Raw genomic sequence first — 20,318 nt, 5'->3', positions numbered from 1 at the left:
GTGCGCGAACACCCGCGCCCTCTTAACCGGCCCATTCAGTCCCTTGACGTTCCAGGTGATCAGCCTGGTCGGGGGGCACATCCCACCCCCCCCCCCCCCCCCCCACCCCCCGCCGGTCAGCCATAGCCTTTCTCGGGCCGGCCCCTGGCCCGTGCGTCGCGCCATTCCTGGCCCGCCCTTTGGCTGCCTCCACCCTCGACCTCCTTTCCAGTGCCTATTTCAAGTCCCTCTCCCGTCAGCAGAACAACACCCCCCTCCCCTAACCCCATCCCCCGATACCCCCACCCCTGCCATCTACTGGCTGTAACTTCCCCCCCCATCTGACTCCCTTGACTAGCCAATCTGCTAGCCTGGTGGCTCAACACTCCGGCACCTTCCTGTCTCATTCCCATTGTTTCCCCGTCCTCCTCCCCACCCACTGGGGCAAGCCGGCTCCAGTGTCTTCCGCGAGCTGCACAAAAAGCACATACCAGCCCAAACAGGAAAAACAAACACAGAAAAAAGAGAAAAAGCACATAAATGTCCATGAACAAAGGAAAGAGTCTCAAATGTTCCGCTTGGCCCCTTTGGCCCAGCAAACCGTTGAGCAGCAGTCCAGGCACATTCGGCGTTCCTTCCCACAGAAATCCTCGGGCCCTAACTCGCGTCCTTGGGGTCTCCTTTCGGGACCAGCCCCAGGTCCCTCACAAAATCCATCGCTTCTTCGGGCTCGGAGAAGTAGTGGTGTTGACCCTGGTGCGTGACCCATAGCCGAGCTGGGAACAGCAGACCAAACTTCACGTGCTTCTTGAACAGCACCTCCTTGACATTCTTAAAGGCTGCTCGCCGCCGCGCCACCTCCTGGCTTAGGTCCTGATAAATGCGGAGAACACTGTTGTTCCACGTGCTGCTCCTGGCGCTCTTTGCCCACTGCAGCACCCGCCCCTTGTCCACGAACCTGTGGAACCTAATCACCATCGGGCGGGGGGGTCCGCCCGGCCGCCCCTGCCTTGCCGGCACTCTGTGTGCCCCCTCCAGCTCCAGCGGTCGCGGAAAGGCTTCGGCCCCCATCAGCTGCTTCAGCAGGTCTGCTACAAACGCTGCAGCATCAGCTCCCTCAGCCCCCTCCGGGAGGCCGACCATCCTCAGATTGTTCCTGCGGACTCTATTCTCCAGCTCCTCCACTCTGTCCAGCAGTCTTCTCTGCCGCTCTTTCAGGCCGTCAACGTCTAGCGCTGCAACTGTTTGCGCATCCGCCTGCTCCTCCACCGCCTCTCCCAGCTCAACTTTAACATCCTGGGCGTCCAGCCTCTGGTTCAGCTGATCCACCGCTTTCTGGATTGGGTCCAAGCTGTCCCGCTTCAGCGCTTCAAAACTGGACTTCATTACCTGGAGCATGTTATCCAGCGCCTGCTGGATTGCTGAGTCCGGGGTCTGTGTGTCCGCCATCTTAGGTCCCAGGTAATTTTCTTCAGGTCCTTGTCTCTGTCCCTTTTTCTCCTTCTTCTTCTGCCTTCTGGAATCCCGCTGTTCCATGTGCCGCAGCCCGCTCCTCAGCACCTTCGCTGCCGCCTTCCTTCGCCCAGCTCCTTAAATTTTACCTCCTGGGCATCTGAAGTGGGTCCAAGCTGTCCCTCCTCAGCAACTCCAAACTTTTTTTCCTTGTCCTGGAGGGAGGAAGGTCCGTGGGTCCGCCATCTTACCCTTCAGGTCAGTTTCCTCCTTGCCTCCGTCTCTCTCTCTCTCTTTCTTCCTCTACCTGCTGGCCTCCCACGATTCCATCCGCTGCAGCCCGCTCTCCTCTTCTTTCACGGCAGCCTTTTTGCCACCCCCGTGGTCCCGCTATCGCGGGGAATCAGCTGCTAAGCCCCGCCGGAGTGAGAGCCCGCCGAATGTGCGGCTCACTCGAACATCGCCGCCACCGGAAGTCCTCAGCTTCTGCAATATTTTAATTTTAATTTTTATTACAGAAATGCAAAGTTCCAAGACAAAGTTATACCTCCAAGCCCATCGCAGAACTCCTGCAGAAATAAAATCCCGGCAAGAGGATACCCGTGTCAGTCGTGGCTCAGTTAATAGGACTCTCACCTCCAAATCACAAGGGTCTGGGTTCAAATCCCACTCCAGGGTTTCAGCACAAAAATCCAGGCTGACGCCCCCGGTGCAGCCCTGAGGGAGTCCCGCACTGTCGGGAGATGTTCTCCCTCGAGAACAAGACAATTTAAAGTAATTGGCAAAAGAACCAAAAGTGACACAAGAAAAAAAAGCTTTTTCATGTGGTCAATGCTTGGAATGCAACACCCAAAAGTGTGATGGAGGCAGATTCGATCAAAACTTTCAAAGGGAATTAGACTAGTGTCTGAAAAAAAAAGAATGTTAAGTATAATGGGGAGAACGCATGGGAATGCAGCTGGGGGAAATGCTCCAGCTGGCTCAGTCTGGATAGACCAAATGACCTCCTCTGCATTGTACCAATTCTGTGAATGTGACGTTAAATACATCCCCATCTACCTGCTCAGGTAGATGCGAAAGATCCCTTATAGACCCATTGTGTAGAGGAACAGGGAAAGTTAATCCCATCTGGGCAGTATTTATATTTCAATCAATATCACAAAAAGGCTACCCGATCACTGTCAAAGAGTCATCCACATTCAAAACGTTATCTCCCTCCCCTGTCCACGGATGCTGTCAGACCTGCGGAGATTTTCCAGCATTTTCTGTTTTTGTTCCAGATTCCAGCATCCCCAATAGAATAGAATTCCTACAGTGCAGAAGGGGGCCATTCGGCCTATCGAGTCTGCCCCAACCCTCCACAAGAGCACCCCTATCTACTCGATCCTAGCCCCGGAATCCCGCCCAAGCTTTGGACGCTGAGGGGCAATTCAGCATGGCCAATCTGCCTAACCTGCTCAACTTTAGACTGTGGAAGGAAACCGGAGCACCCGGAGGAAATCCACGCAGACACGGGGAGAATGTGCAGACACCGCGCACACAAATTTGGCTTCTACCCCATCATTACAGTCGGCGCGGATCGCCGAGCGCCTATTGGCGGCTGAGTTTCCCCTCATTACAGCAGCGACTGCACTTCAAAAAGTAGTTGAGTGGCTGGTAATTATTTTGAGAGGGTGGTCGCGGAGGGCGCTATATAAATGCAAGTCTCTCTTTCTGGCGGCGAGGCCCAAGATGGGATATGGGGGGAGGTTGGAGTTAGAAGATCTGCAGCAGCTTAAAATGGAACTCACCTGGGTTTTAAAAAGAGTCCGCAGGTAGGGGAGTGAGGAAGGTGGGCGGGGCGGGGCGGGTTTGCTCGCGCTAGAAGGGGCGCGCTCTCTCCGGGTGCACGCGCCCCGCTCTCTCTCGGTGCACGCGCTCCGGGTTTCGTCGGCAGCGCAGCAGAGGCTGGAAACAATGGCACAGAGCAGCATCTGACATCCAGCAGTAGAGGAGCCGGGTACACCCCTCTGCAGGACAAGGGGGAGAGATATATAAATATATATATACATACACAAAAATATAATAATCGACAACACCCTTCCAAAAAAAACCTCCCAATTTTTTTTGCGACCCTTCCATATTAAATTAGTGCTTTTTTTCTTCAAAGAGCAAATCCGAGGCAATTGGATTAAATAGTTGTTTGTATATATATATATATATATCTCATTTCCCTCACCCTCATTTCTATATTTGTCTTGGGAGCCGTGTGGAAGGAAAAGATGTAAGAAAGGAAAAGGGGAGGGGAGGGGAGGGGGGGTGAGAGATAAGGAGAAGGGGGTGGGTTTGGGAAAAGCCTTGCCTGCATCCGAGAGAGAGAGAGGGAGGCGCGACACCTGCACTGGAAAAACCAGGCGTGGAAGGAGAGGAAAAAAAACTGGAGCTTGGACAGTGCCACAGGCCTCCCCCACCTTCCCCCTCCCCTCACAGACAGACCCCCCCCCCCCCCCCCAAAAGCACAGTGCACCCTGCTAGTGGGAATGCTGCATTCGGATCTACAGGTATGGCAGCTCTCTTCTGCTTTACAATTTCTGTGTAAGCTTAGCAGCGGTCCCCGTGTTTCCACCTTCCCCTGCTGCATTTAACATTGTAGCAATCTTTGTTAAAGCGAGTGAATCATTCAGTAAGGTTACATGTTCAGGCCTGTGAGTGACTGTGTGGAGATACCAATTGTAGCAATCAGAGAGTGTTTTTTTCCGCATCCGGATGAAAGGTGTCTTTCCCCGCACGTTAAAATGCAGCAGATTTCCTTTTTGACATGCTTTCTCGTTTGGGAGCGATTAATTTGCAACTGCAGCGCGCGTGTGTGTGTGTGTGTGTGGGTTACGTTTGCTTCCGTAGTGGAGTGGATGGCCTACAGCAGATATGAATGGGGTGTGAGAAAGGGGGCATTAAAAAAAAGGAAATGTTGGAGCATGTCCTCCAGTACATGAGTGCTGCAGCCTGTGATGGAGTTTTAACGTGAGATCAGGGAATAGACAATAAATCTGCATATCACTGATTTACTGAGCCATTAATGAATTTCGGTTTGCCAAGAAAATATTTTCAGAAATAGTGACAGCCATTCTAATTAAATTAAAACCAGCCCATTGTATCCCCCCCTCCCCTTCTTAGTCTGTTGCTGCAGATTTTTTTGTTGAGGGGAGGGGAGAGCCCAAGAATGACAGGTTTACTGTAGTTACACACAAAAACCCTGTAAGTGTTTTTTAATGTATGATATGGCAGTCATTAATTCACACATCTAGAAAAGATCACGTCTACAGCGAAGAGACAAAGACCACAAATAGAGTAGATGTAGGAACTAGTACCCTTTCATTTTGCATGAAATCATGTCAGATGTTCAAAGCTTGCTTGTTTACTATATCCTTTGGAAATGCAGTAATATTTACCTTTTAAAATATCTGTTGCATCTGTTAAAAGGAATACCATTCAAACACTGACTCACCGCACAGTATGTATGTATGAAGTCGTACTTTTCTGGACAACAATGAGATTTTTTTTCTCCATTTGCGTTCAAATCCGATTCCCTATTAACTTTTATTTTTTTAAAAAAGAATTGTTAAGGGATATCCACTTTGAGGTGTGAACGCTGTTATGAATTCTGTTTTCCTGTAATCATCTGTAGCAAAGTAAAGATTTGTCAGGCACACCTTGATCCTTAGATTAGTTCTTTTCAGAGAACTTGGGTTGCACGAGTCTAAGTCATTTTCTTAAATTTGGAAGGTACGGGATATGTACTAGATTTTATTTAGGTTTATTTTGCCAAAAATGTATAATTTACCCAGTTTTACCTTGCATGTATATTGATTTAATTTTGTACACTAATGCAGTTAAAATATCGAAGTGGCATGTTGACTGAATTTTATTTCAGATAAAATTTTATTGCCTGAATAAATAAATACCTGTTGAAGGTCTCGAGTTTTATCAAGGGCTTTAAATGGAAAATAAAATAACGGGACTGTAGTCTAGCTTGCTAGCAGCATCTTGCATGGTTTAAAAAAAATAATAATTGTACAACAGAGCTGTGTTGAGAAATATAATTTGAAGTCGCTTGTGCTTTTAAAATGTGTTTAAACCAAGATTTCTTATTGTGGCTTAACATGTTGCGATGCAATTCACCTTGGAATTCAGTCGAACAATTGGGCTTTGGGGTGTGTTTTTCATGTTCTGAACCTCTAGTGAGAAGAGGGGGCCATAGTAGGATGAGGTAAGGCGTGGGGGGGGGGGGGGGGGGGGGGGAGGAGGAAGTGTGGCATGGGCCAGTAGGGGTTGTGGCCAGGGAAGACAACCTTGTGGAAAAATGGGGAGAACTATGAATATGCTCTGTTGCAATAAATGTTGATATTTTGCGGTGCATCAAACAATCTTACATCTCTAGTGCAGAGCATACTTTAAAAACTGTAAAGCAACTGGGACCAGGTCACCTGCTGTTGACCTGTTTTAGGGTTCATATAAGTTATTATGCAATTAGATTTTAACCTGGATATTCAAATCTTAAAAAAAAAAATTGAAAAGAAACAAATGTATTTTTCTCACTTCCCTCCCCCATCTCTCCTGAAGGTATTGACTCTTGCCCTGAAATTTCATGGGTGGCTTGTACTCTCTGGTACCTCTGCAAAGTGGTCATTTTTCATGTGTCACCATTGACAGTGAGTACTGGCAGACCTTTCAGCTGCAAGGAGCTTCACAGCAAAGCTTGATTCTGTCCACGCTTAATGTTGAGTGATGAAATGGCAAGTTCAGAAATGGAAATACTGTATATCGTATATATGATTTATTTTCCAAAGCAACCTGTATCAAATATTGACCCCATTCCATGAGTTTGGTTAACAGTCCCCTTATTCTGACTTCAAAGTAAATGCAGCCTAATTTGTGGACTTTTATTAGTATGTGTGCACCAGAAGTAGGTCGCCGAATTCAAAATGTGGAATTGAGAATACTTAAATGCTTTTGGTTGAGCATGCTTCATAGCAGAGAAGAGAATATACCCACTAAACTGGACAAAAACAACTGTGTGCATACTGACAATGTGGTGTTATCTCTGATCTGTGTGCAAGCCACAAGCAGCAGATTGACATCCAGTGTGCTTTGTAATTTAGTATCTATAAACATGTTGCTGTAGGCTAATACCAGACTTTTTAATACGAGAAGAGCATGGTAGCATTTGTTCATTTATTTTAGTTAAAGGGCACTCTCACCCTGCCTTATCCTCACATAAGAATGCAGAAAGAGGAAAGGCTCTTCAAGCTATTCCAGTGCATCTTTTAATTTACTTAACCCATTGGCCCTCACACCACTTGGTTTGGAAACATTTGCATATAATTTGTTCTACATTCAAAGCTTAGATTTTGCATTATGGCAAGAAGGCAAGGGTGTGGGACTAAATTGGAAATTCTTTCAAAGAGAACACAGGCTTGATGGGCTGAATGCCCATTTTCATTAGATTATTTTATTAAAATAGCAAAAAAAACCAGCCAACCGAACAAAAGACCTAGCAACGTCTTTGGGGGTTTCAGAAGTGCACTTGGGCCGAATTGAAATCCTCACGATTCATCCATCAAGATAACAGGGACAGAACTTGAGGAACTCTCAGCTTTCTACAGTGCCAGCGACTTCTGGCATGCTCATTGAATAAAATGATACATGCTTGACTTTGAAAATTAAGTGTATACTTTGTGTACCAACGTATATCCTACATCCCTGTGGATGACTAAGTGCTTGTAATTACAAGGGTCACTGGATAATGTTCAAGCGTGAGCTAATTTTCTCTAACCCAGAACTACCAAGGCCAATTTCAGCAGTCCTACAGCCACACTAACTGAATCCTTAGTAATAGCGGGGGTTGAATCTGGGAGATTGTACAACTCGGCCAGTGACGGCAGAACCGGCTGAGTCATCAGGTTATGATACAGGAAATGTTGGTTTATTTTCTCATCTTTCTGTATTGCCCTGACAAGGAAACATTTGCAGGGCTATGGGGAAAGAACAGAGGAGTGGATCTAATTTGTAGGTACAGTCACAAGGGATCAAGTGGCCTCCTGTGTTCTATGTTTCTAATTCGAAAGATGGTCGGCCAATCTGATCCAAGCATCTGTCATTGCAGCACTTTGGTTGTGTAGTAGGAGATGTGTGTGTGATGACAACTTCGAAGGAATGCTCTCTCTTTTGTTTTTCCTTCACTTACTGGACCTTGCCTTCTGCTCTCACCTCACCCCCCCCCCGAGCCACACAGACCCCCCCACCTAGAGCCACACAACCCCCCCCCCCCCCCCCCGAGCCTCACAGCAGCTATAAGGAGCCATGTCAGATGCTCTTTCCAAGGGTAGGTGAGTCGAATACTAGGGGGACATAGGTTTAAAGTGTGTGGGGGAAAGTTTAGAACAGATGTACGAGGCACGTTTTTTTACACAGAGGGTGGTAAATATATGCAATGAGCAATGCCTGGGGAGGTGGTGGGCGCAGTTACGATAGCGGCATTTAAGGGACATCTAGACAAGTATATGAATAGGGTGGAAATGGAAGGATACTGACTTGGTAAGTGCATACGGTTTTAGTTTAGGCAGGTACCGTGGCCGGCGCAGACTTGGAAGGCCGAAAGGCCTGTTCCTGTATTGTATTGTTCTTTGTTCATTTTTAGTGGGTTTGGAGAGAAGGATCCAATCATTTTCCATGGAAATTCAAATTGGTGTTCCGAAGCATAGACAAGAATTAGCGCTCCTTAATTTATTTGTAATTATTGCACTCTTCTGAGAACTATAATAGCAAACTTCACCACAATAGCAAACTTTTTTTCATAGAATCATGATGGCACAGAAGATGGCCATTAGATTCACTTTATCCATACTGGACCTCCTAAGGAGCAATTCATGTCTGGCCACTCCCCAGTCCTCTCCCTACATCCCTGCACATTCCCCTTTTCAGGCATTTAGAAAATGTATGGCGCAGGTTTTTCAGCAATTGGTCCGTGTGGCCCTGGAGGTTACAGAATTTGAGGTGCACATCCATTCACTTTTTAAATGGGTTGAGGGTTTTTTTCCGTTATCCCTTTTCAGGCACTGAGTATTATTTAGCACCTTTGACGTAATCAAACGTCCCTCGACGTTCAAAGGAACATTATAAAATAAAATATGGCACAGAGCCATGTACCCTCTAATTTTGTTTTTGCAACGCATTACTTTTTCAAATTGTTTAGTTTGGATGCGCAAAGGGTGGACTTGTGTGCAGCCTGTATGTGAGCTTTGGGTTGCTGCATGGTAGCGCAGCTTTGCCACAGACAGATATTCGGTCACAGGCGGTAGGTTTTAAGGAGTTCCGTGATTGAGGAAAGTGAATTCGGGAGACAGTGCGGTTGAGGGAGGATATCCCAGAGTTTGGGGTCCGAGTATCTGAGGGCACGGCCTCTTAACGGTGGAGCGATTAAAATTGAGGATGCTCAAGAGGTCAGAATTAGATGACTTGAGTATATCTCGTTGAGTTGTAGGTGCTGGAGGAGATTACAAAGATAGGGGAGGGGTGAGGTCATTGATGGATTTGAAAACTAGGATGAGAATTTTAAAATGACCAAGAACTAATGTAGGTCAGAATGCACTGGGATGATCGGAGAATGGGACTTGAGTGAATTAAGACATAGGCAGCATAGTTTTGAATGACATCTGGAGGGTAGAATGTGGGAGACAAGCCAGGAGCACATTGAAGGAGCAAGTGAAGTCTGGAGGTAACAGAATCACACGCAGATAATTGCACTTCAGACTTCCATTTATTTTTTTTCTCTGACTGCGCATTTAACTGCTGCCTGTTGTGTTCGTCTAAATTCTTTACAGAATTCTATATTTTTCAAAGTAAAATAACATCCCAGTTGCTTCTAGTTCTAGACTATGTTTCCGATCTGGAAAGTTCTCGAATATGTTTCTGATCTGGAATGTTCATATTCTTTTTTTAAAAGTTTTTAAGAAAAAAATTCCAATTAATGGGCAATTTAGCATGGCCAATTCACCTACCCAGCACATCTTTGGGTTGTGGAGGTAAGACCCACGCAGACATGGGGGAGAATGTGGAAACTCCACACGGACAGGAACCCGGGTCCTCAGTGTCATGAGGCAGCAGTGCCACCGTTCCGCCCTATTATTCATATTCTTATAGGTGAACCATGACCTTTCTTCATTGGCAAGTATTACTCGGTCTTGATTCGGTCACTTTGTTTTTAGACTACTGTGGACAGAGGTGAATTGCTCACAGTATTTTAGTTTGAGGGTGGATGACTGGAAGGAAGACTTCCGATACCAGTGGGGTTATCTGTGTTGATGGCCGCAGACAATGCGCAGCCAAGAGTTTGTATGAAGCAAGGTGATACAAGGCACTGCAGATGCGATCATGAAGAAATATATTGTGCAAAACCCATTTGTAAAGCAGAAGGACTTTAGGAGAAAGAAAAGGCTATTGGGTTCAACAAATTTTATTTTTCTTGTAGATTATTTCCCGCTACCATCTTTCCAGCATGTTTCTCGAGCCCTTCTATTTCCTGAAACAACTCTGCCCCTTAATGCATTTAAACTCTTATCTTTCCTGGTAACTTACTCCAGAATGCCATAGATATTTCTATATTTTGAATGCTGTTTAAATGCTGCTGTTTACTGCAGTTGTTGGCAGGCAAGAGAAAATGCTGACAGTCGAGACTTTCAGTTTTGAGAGGTCTAAACTTCTGCAGCCAAAACAAAGCCATGGTTGTGCTACGCAACCTCTAACGTCTTTGTGTTCTGACACAATGTCAGCAAGCAGGGTTAGATCGACTGTGCCTTATCATAGGACTGCAATGTTATATTCTGGAAAGCCAGAAGTACCTATAGTATAGTGGGCTACGTTAATGAAGCATTGCACAGGAGCCAATGTTTACTCAGTCTTCCATTTATTTAGAGTGAAACATTATAAGAACACACCTCCTAAATCATCCCCATCAAAGTTTCAATAAGTGTCACTTTATTTGTAATCAAGTGAAACCCGAATTAATGCCACCATTTGAATATAGTGAAACAAAGTTTTTTTTTAATAAATTTAGATTAGCCAATTATTTTTTCCAATTAAGGGGCAATTTAGCGTGGCCAATCCACCTACTCTGCACATTTTTGGGTTGTGGGGGCGAAACCCACGCAGACACGGGGAGAATGTGCAAACTCCACACGGACAGTGACCCAGAGCCGGGATCGAACCTGGGACCTCAGCGCCGTGAGGCGGTTGTGCTAACCACTAGGCCACCGTGCTGCCCTAGTGAAACAAAGTTAATATGCAACTCCAGTTGTTTAAAAAGAAGTTTGAATTCAGTTCTACCAATCGGGTAGCTTGCTAGTCCCTACTATGTCAACAATTTCTCTCCCTTAAGTTCAAAGGGTGCAGACTTGAATGTATATGGTACACATTCTCGCAGCTTTGTGAGAGCACCTCCATCGCACTGACTTCAGCAGTTCAAGGAGGTAAGCCTACCACTACCACCCAGGGGCAAATAAGGATGGACAATAAATATCAGCCTTGCCAATAGTGCCCACATGCCAAGACTTAATTATCTTTTAAAAAAAGAAACCTTGGTCTAGCAATTCATCACCATTTCTGGCTAGATCATATCAAGCACCACTGGGTCAAGCAAATGGAGTGCTCAGATACCCCCCAGCTTCTTTTCTTCACAACCAGCCATCTCCTTGAACTCTTTTCCCTTGCCATCTATTGTCACATCCAACAACTAGTGAGGAGCTCATGAAAGTCCTTATTGCGGAATTCGAGATCAAGTGTTTATCTGCTGTTGCTGCATCCTTCTACTTACTCATCAAACCAAGCTTCCTCTTCTCGGGGAAGACCAAAGCCATTATCCTCGGCCCTATCACAAATTTTGTTCCCTTGCCGCTGATTCCACCTCACTCCTCGGCGACTCTCTGAGGCTGAAATGGACTGTTTGTAACTCCAAACCCCTATTTGACTCTTAAACAGGGCCCTGTATCCACTCCATCAGAAGGGCCACCTCCTTCTTCCATAACATTGTCTGAGCCTCAACTCTGCTGATCTGCTGCTGAAACCCTCATTCGCGCTTTTGTTACAAGACTATCCCAATGGCGTCCTGTTTCAGTATGAATTAGGTACACTTGAATTTCCTCAACAACAAAAAAATGTAACACTATGCTAAAGACATCGTGAAAAATTCCTGTAAATGCGGGGCCCATTATAATGCATTATTTCCAAATGATATTGAAATTCCTTACATGAAAAATTTCCAGCTGATTTTTTTATTTTGCTCCTGATTATTTTCCATATATTAATAAAGTTCTTTCACTAGTATAAACCCCCCATGTAACCAAATTAAATACAGAATTCCTGATCATGTGAAGATCCGTTAAGCCTGGGTCGTATGTAGCTGGGTATACGGCTCTCCTACAACAGCTCAATTGCACCACTTCTTTTATGTATAAAAAGAACAAAGGTTCTTTCATATGTAAGCCATCACAGTCTAGCACTAAATATTATTTTAGAATTTATTTCAGGTCATCGGGCCTATTGCAGTTTCAACAGAAACCGCAAAGCTATACATTGCAGAATTCTGATGTAAATGTGATTGATTGAAAGAGATAAAAAAGACCTTCAATATGATGATAATTCCTTTGATGCAATTATTGGAATACCACAAATAACAGTGAAATTTAAAGAATGCAGAAATTATGAGCAAAATATGTCTCAATGAAGATTGACAAATTCAGGGAAAGTAATAAAGGAAATTTTAATTCCTTCACTGTATTTTCAGAGACAACACCCACCAAAAGAAAAATCTTTCATTTCTATAATGTCCATCATAGCCTCAGTATTTCACAGTCCATTTAATTACTTTTATTGGATAGCCACTTTTTAAAGATGCGCACACCCACAAAGAGCAACATGATGAATGATCAGTTAATTTATTTTGGTGGTGATGCTTGAAGGATAGCTGTTGTGCAGAAAGAAACGGAAGAGCTTTGAGGAGTTAAAAAGTGAGTAACTTGTTACAGAGAACCCAGTCTCTGCCCAGTTATGTTGGCATTAAATTGATAAAGCTCCCCCAGGACCACCATGGTGTTGGTAGTGAGGGACTCAGTAATGGTAGTCCCTTCAGTGATGGTGATACTACGAGGCATTGGGGGAGGCGGGGGTGGGCAGTGGGTGGTTTGTGAGTGGGAAATGTTTCTCAAGTTTGCATTAGTCATAAGCATCAGTCATTAGCTGGTAGTAAGTGGCACAAATGCTGTTTATGCACACCTGGATGTTGTCCAAATACTATGGAAGGCTGGCAGAGGGTGCTTTATTATTGGGGGATTGTCAGTGGAGTTGAACACTGGACTCATCTGCAAACAGGACCACTCTTGACCTTGTGGTGAAAGGAGAGTAGTTAATGAAGCCGCTGAGGATGATTTGACCAAGGATGCTTCCAAGTGGAACTCTTCCACCAATGTCCTGGAATTATAAAGATTAGCCTTTAACAAATATCTTCCTTTGTATCGGGCATGACACCAGCTAGCCCGGGGACACAGGTCTTCACTGCTACAGACAAGGCCCACTGCCTGAGTAGTATCCAGTCCATTTTGCTGTGTTACATCAAGTGAAGTGAATCAAATTGCCTGGGCATTGGCAACTACGATGCGCAACTACGATGATAGGGACTCGGGCGGAGGCCAAGTTCAGAACACCTTTGGCTAAATACACAAAAATACTTCTATTATTTCTTGCTCTCATATGTTGGGTTCCACTATAGTTGAAGATGGGGATATTCTGGAGCCTCCTCTTACTCCTGTCAGTTTTTTAGTTGTCCACCATCCTTGACTGGATGTATTGAGTTCTGTTTCAATGGGCGTGAAACCTCCAAAGTAGTCTAGTCTGCTGCTCATGGTCTCCGGCAAGAAGATATCCCAATGTAAAAGTTGCACTAAGTTATGCATTCATCCTCATCGTTGTGTTGCTTCAGGCATGCCCTCTATATTTCCCATTGAGCCAGGATTGGTTTCTCATTTTGCTGGTGATTGTGGAGAGAGGGATGTGCTGGAGGATGCAGCTACAGTTTGAGGTATCGTTCTACTGCAAGCCCACGCCAGGAATCGAATCCGGGACCCAGGCGCTGTGAAGCAATAGTGCTAACCACTGTGCTGCCATGCCGCCCAGGTTAAGATAGATTAGGGAGAGGGATAGGTGGGGTGTGAGTTTAAGGGAGGGAGTGGATGATGAGGAAGGGCGGGGTCAATCTAAATGGGAGCCACCTCGTGATCAGCATTGGGCAGCCCCCAAAGAACCCCCCCCCCCCCAAAACCCGGTCTAGCCCTGCTGCTCACTCCAAATGTTTTATGGAATGATCAATTGGTTTGATTAAAAAGCCTAATTTACCATTTAAATATAACACACACCACCTTTTGCGGGAAAATTGAGCCCGACATTTCAGGTTGACGACCTTTCACCAGAGCTGTGTTTTGATGCTGTTTGTCCCAAATTTTATATTCGGAAACAAATAATACATTTTCATATAGACGGGTATTATGGACAGCACATGCGAGACACAGCACTTTTACATCCTAGTTTACCTTCCTTGGTATTGAACAAGGTGACTCAGAGGTTTTGCATTTATTATGCTTGAGTGTGCCCATATGAAATTAAATAATTTTTAAAAACAGGTTTTAAGACACCTGCTCCCAAGTGTTTTGGAAAATGAATAAATGTTGCCTATACCTTATCAAATACCATGTCAATTTAAATAAACACCTACATGGAGCAGCACTTTATTATCTGTTTAGAGTGTGGCTTTTCACTTCACAGGCTAGGGAATATACCTCAATTTCCTTGTTTTTCTGGATGGGATGTACCTGCTGTAGTATTTAAAGAATTTAAACAAAATCTGTTTTTTTGCAAAAGATTTTTAATTAAAGACAATGGGCGCGATCTACCCCAAAGGGGACAGAGTCCAGTAGCACGTGAGTTTAGCCGGGTGTTTCCTGGTGCTCGGAGTGCCAGGAATTGCCCCACTATCTAACGCCCACCCGTGTCGATTGGGGGCCTCAGCGGGGAACTCCCCAACGAGGCCACAGGTATCCCTGTTTCCTGCACTGAGGAGCTGCGCTTGCCTGAAATCTTCAGTGCAGCAAAATGGCGCCCTGATTTTGCGAGCCCCTGACACAACTCCCAACCCCTCCCCGACTCACGCATGGAACCACCCCAGCTCTGTCACCAATGTGCAAAACACGGCTCCTTGGCAGTGCCAGCCTGGCACCCTGGCAGTAGCCCTGCCAGCTGACAGTGCAACGTGGGTGCCGTGGCAAATCCAGGTTGGCAGTGTCAAGGAGCCCAGGTGGCACACACAATGCCCAGAGGACAGGCACTTAGGGCCCACCGATGCCCTGGGACACCCCCATGAGTGCCATTCTGTCTAGTCCCCGTTTCTGCAGACCAGCACTGAACGGCGCTCGCCAGAGGTCTCCAAGGCGTGGGGGTTAGATCCAACGCCTTGCGTAGATCTCGGGGATTCAAATTAGAGTGAGACGAGCTGTCTCACAGAAAGTGATCCCGCTCACAATGTTGCGATTCACAACGAGTCTCGCGAGATCGTGTTAGATCCCGCGTGGCAAGCCGGGTAGGACCCGGAAGTGGGATTCCCCCAGCATCTACCAGTCACGATGCGTCACGCCACGCTGCTTTTCTGGTGCAACTCGACTGGTAGATCGACTGGTAGATGGTTTATGTAAACAATCATTTTTATTTTACTCCCCCATGCAAATATGCAAAAGACAGGCACGACTGTAAAGTTAGGATACACTGACTCAGATTTGCCTGTCAAAATATCAGTGACTCTAAAGGCATTCACTATTATGTGCAATTGGTGCAGCAACTTAATGCAGATCCAGTTAAACTCTGCTGTCTAAGTTCTGCTCTTCCAATTTTAGCTTTGCCATCTTATAATAAGAATCTTTATTAGTGTCACAAGTAGGCTTACATTAACACTGCAATGAAGTTACTGTGAAAATCCCCCACTTGCCACATTATGGCGCCTGTTCGGGTACACCGAGGGAGAATTCAGAATGTCCAATTCACCTAACAGCACATCTTTCGGGACTTATCGGAGGAAACCGGAGCACCCGGAGGAAACCCACGTGCTATCTACTTCTCCATTATAACACTTTGAATGATATGAAGTTGCTGAATTCGTGTAGTAGGTTTCAATTTTTGAGCCAAACTTCTCACCGAGAAAGTTTAAATTTTGTCCGTTCCATTCTGAAGTAGAAGTACCCATTTAACGATGAGGTAAATGTTCACAACTGCCAATCAGCTCCTCTAGCACTGAAAACTAAAAGTATGGTATTTAATTCATTTAGGTGTTAACTATTTTTTGAGATGTAACTATTTTCATTTTTTTACTTTTCCTTTGTTTTACACTCCCGCTGCTCTCTTAATATAATTTCCTCATCCTCTCTTTATTTCTCTATCTGTACGTAATTTGCCAATTAGTTCACCCACTCTAATTTACACATCCTCCTCCTTTGCGCTGTTAATTCCACAATCCTTCAATCTTAATGATTAAAGAGACACACAGTTGCTTCCCCTGATCACTCTGGTCCAAAATACACATTTTCCTGCACATCATTATGAGCTTATATCTTTTCATGCAAAAATAATGTAAAAAGGTATAGTGTAAGAGCAAGCCTAACTAATGGCAGACTCTATTAGATGCCCGGTTACATCAAAATTTGGCCATTATAAAATTTGATATTCAAACACGTAATAAGCAATAAGTAACCTTTGTATGTAGTTACCTAAATTTTCTCTATTTTTGGAGAAATTATCCCTGAATAAATTGAAGAGCTTATGCTGTACTTCGTCTTTGAACTTGGAGTGATTTCAAAAAAATGTTTTGCTTATTTATCACTGTGCTAAAAATGGTTCCCTGGGATCCCTATAAACAGCGATTTTTCATTACAGAAGCTCGGGCTTACAGACACCAAGTCCAGCGCACATTAATGGTCAGTGTTGAAATATTCCAGCAGTTGTATGCATGGATTCATGCTGGGAGCTATAGCTCCAACTAACATCAATAGTTCTGGGACCCTGCATGAACTTGACTCAAGCTTACAGGCTTCTAATATAAAACATTATTACAATAATTGTAAAAGCAGGAAATGCTGTTTTATAGGCATATTTAATAATTTAATGTAAGCTTGTAATTTATGTTCATTACAATACAAAAAAAATGTTAGCTTGGATGTAAGCATTTTAAAATTTTATTTTAAAATAATTTGATTGTACCAAATATCCCCTAAGGTTCTCCCTTCCCTAGCCCTTTAGTTTCTTTCCTATTTCCCCTCATGCCCCCTCTGAGTTTGTCTCGTCCATCCGATTGACCTGCTGCTTCCTCAACCCTAGTCCTATTCAATTGTGAACCACCCAACTTCTCTTCTTGTTCTTGGTAACAGCTATCTCTCCACAGGCTCTGTCCTCCTGACCTCCAAATCAAAAATCAACCCTTGATTTGCCTTTCACTGTTCCTTCAAAATTAGTGTTCCAGCTCCAGCCTCCCTTACGCCTTCAAGTCCTTCAACATTTTGTCGACTCACAAATCCAGTTCTGTCTTTCCCAGAACTCCATGCTTGAATATCTCCAATCAGGTTTCCATCCATCCTACAGTGCCGAAACGGCTCTTATGAAAACCTCAAATTTCTTTGTATGTGACTTTGACAAAGGTAAACTATTCCTCTTTGTCCTTCTTGACCTGTCTGCAGCCTTTGACACAGTTATCATGTTATCCCCCTCCAGTGTCTCTAAACCACCATCCACCTGGCTGCATTTGCTGGGTCCATTCTTATCTATACAGTCATAGCCAGAGAATCACGTACATTGGTTTCGCTTCCCTCTCCCACAAAGTTATTTCTGGTGCCCCCCAAGGATGTACCTTTGCCCACTCCTATTTCTCCATATGTGCTGCTACTTGGTGCCATCATCTGAAAGCACAGCATCAGTTTCCATATGTACACTGATGACACCCAGCTCTACCTCACCACCTTTGTAGACTCTCAGCTGTTTTAATCTACTTATCCTTGAACAAGTATTGGATGAGCAGAAATGTCCTTTAACTAAATATTGGGAAGCAAACTCCATACTCTGGTCACTACTCCATCACTTCCCATGGGAACTAACAAGCTGGACCAGACTGTTCACAACCTTGGTGTCATATTTGACCCTGAGATGAATTCCATAGAATTACCATAGAATTTACAGTGCAGAAGGAGGCCATTCGACCCATCGAGTCTGCACCAGCTCTTGGAAAGAGCACCCTACCCAAGGTTAACACCTCCACCCTATCCCCATAACACAGTAACCCCACCCAACACCAAGGGCAATTGTGGACACTAAGGGCAATTTATCATGGCCAATCCACCTAACCTGCGCATCTTTGGACTGTGGGAGGAAACCGGAGCACCCGGAGGAAACCCACGCACACACAGGGAGGATGTGCAGACTCCGCACAGACAGTGACCCAAGCCGGAATCGAATCTGGGACCCTGGAGCTGTGAAGCAATTGTGCTATCCACAATGCTACCGTGCTGCCCACTCCTGATCACACGTGCACAATTACCAAGACCACATATTCCCATTTCTCTAGCATTTCCTTATGCATCAACGTATCTGTTCTTTAAACCCCCGTCCATGCCTTTGTCATCTCCAGGCCTGACTATTTCAATGCCCACCTTTCAGATTTAACCTGTGTGCAAACTTAAGGTCATCCAAATCTCTATTGGCCTAACTCGCAGCAAGCCCCTTCACCCCTTGCTCGCTAACCTACTTTAATTGAGGTGCTCCTGGTTAAGCATCTCATTTAAAAATGTTTTTCTTTCCCTGGCCTCACCCCTCCCTATCCCTATAATCTCCTCCAACCCGAAAGATATCTGTGCTGCTTGAATTCTGGCCACTTGAGTATCCTGCACTTTAAGCACTTCACCTGCCAAGGTCCTACATCCTGATGTTGCCTCCGGCCTGCCCTAAAACCCCTCTATTTACCTTTCCACCTCAGATGCTCCTTAAAATATCTTTCTTTGACCAAACCTTTGTTGACTAAAAGTTTTGCTTAAAGTATTGTATGATAAAACTGCTGTGAAATACCTCGTGATATTTTTTATTATGTTGAATACTCGAAATAAATGGCAAATTATTGTTGCTTTGTACCCCACCTTTTATTGGATGCTATTACTGATTTCCATTTTTTTTTATTAGTAATTTCAAAAAATTAATGGTCGTCTCCATTCCTGCTGGCCACTTGCCAATTAGGTTTTCTTCCTGTTAAATTGTGACTTCCTGCATTATTACTGGGATATGAAATTTGGGTCAATCAGCTAGAAACAATTTACCTGTGATAAAGTATTGCAGGTATGTTCCTAATGTGACATGCAGTCATACCACTTTTGTGAGATAGTGGAATAGATATGAATTTACAATGGAGCTTTCTTTGCTTTCTGTTACAAGGAAGCAAGTTTACATATCGTTATATGAATAACCAATCAAACTTGCTGTCCCACATCAAAACAAAGCTTGCATCCTATGATTAGCCTGCTTTAGGTACAGTATATATATATCTCAGTTGTGTGTGCAGGAACTATGCATTTGAACATTTTTTTTATTTTTCAAGAACCTCTGCACACATAAGAGTGTTGCAGAAACACTGCCATAAAATGATGCAGTCCAGAAGGAAGCCATACTTTCCAATTTCTAACTTTATTTCCCTCAGCAACCTGGGATACAACCTGTTTGGATTGGGTGACTTTTCTACTTTGAGCGTTGCCCTTTTTATCCATTTTTATCAAATTCAGTTTTCTCTACTACACCCTCTTTTTTTGCTGTCACGTTGGCAGCATCCCCTTAAGTGAAAACAAGATACAAAGCACTTATTTAGTACCTCAGTACTGTGCTCTGCCTCCGCAAGAAGATCTTTTTGATTGCTAATCAGCCCCATGCTTTTACTATTTGTACCCTTATGAAAGACCTTGGGTTCATTTACCCGCTAATCTAATCTAATTGCTTTTCTTATTTCCTTTAATGTCCCTCTCTATATATTCAGCTCTTGTTCTCTGCTCCACGGTGAACCTTTTTAAAAATAAAGTGCCGAATTATGGGGTGATTTAGCGTGGCCAGTCCACCTACCCTGCACATCTTTGGGTTGTGGGGGTGAGACCCACTTAGACACAGGGGGGGAATGTGCAAACTCTACTCGGACAGTGACCCGGGGCCGGAATTGAACCCGGGTCCTCAGTGGCATGAGGCAGCGGTGCTAACCACTGCGCCACCGTGCTGCCCCTGCTCCCTGGTGAACCACTTTGTTGTTCATTGGCTTCCTTTTTCTGTTTCATTTTAATCCTTGTATCTTCGGGCATCCAAGGATCTCGTTATGGATCCCCTTCCTTTCGTCCTTATCTGAATGTCTAATCTGCGCCCGAACTACCTCCTCTTTGAAAGCCTCTCATTGCCCAGGTACTGTTTCACCTGCTGCTTGTTGCTTGTAAACCACCTGGTTCAGATTCCTTTCCAACCCACTAAAAGTAATTTCTCGTCCAATTAAATTTTTTCACATTTGATTTTACTCCTTTTCCTTTTCCATAACTAGTCTGAGTATTGCGATCAGCATTCCCCAAAGGTACCCCCAGTGAAACATTCTTCACTTGTCCCATCTCATTCTCAGAACTAGATCCAGCATGAAATTAAATGAAATGAAAATCGCTTATTGTCACATGTAGGCTTCAAATAAAGTTACTGTGAAAATCCCCTAGTCACCACATTCCGGCACCTGTTTGGGGAGGCTGGTATGGGAATTGAACCGTGCT

General features: G+C 44.6%; 1 protein-coding gene across 1 annotated transcript in view; it reads left to right on the top strand.

Moving 5' to 3' along the window:
* The first annotated feature begins 3,894 nt into the window (after nt 1-3,894).
* nexmifb (neurite extension and migration factor b) overlaps nt 3,895-20,318 on the top strand; it is a 313,433-nt gene continuing 297,009 nt past the window's right edge. The window contains exon 1 of the mRNA XM_038774952.1: nt 3,895-3,971. The gene's annotated coding sequence lies outside the window, so the exon portion shown is untranslated. The remainder of the gene's footprint in view (nt 3,972-20,318) is intronic.

The sequence above is a fragment of the Scyliorhinus canicula genome, chromosome 17, assembly GCF_902713615.1.
Source record: "Scyliorhinus canicula chromosome 17, sScyCan1.1, whole genome shotgun sequence".
In the NCBI taxonomy this organism is placed as follows: Eukaryota; Metazoa; Chordata; class Chondrichthyes; order Carcharhiniformes; family Scyliorhinidae; genus Scyliorhinus; species Scyliorhinus canicula.
This window is presented reverse-complemented; position numbering and strand designations above follow the sequence as displayed.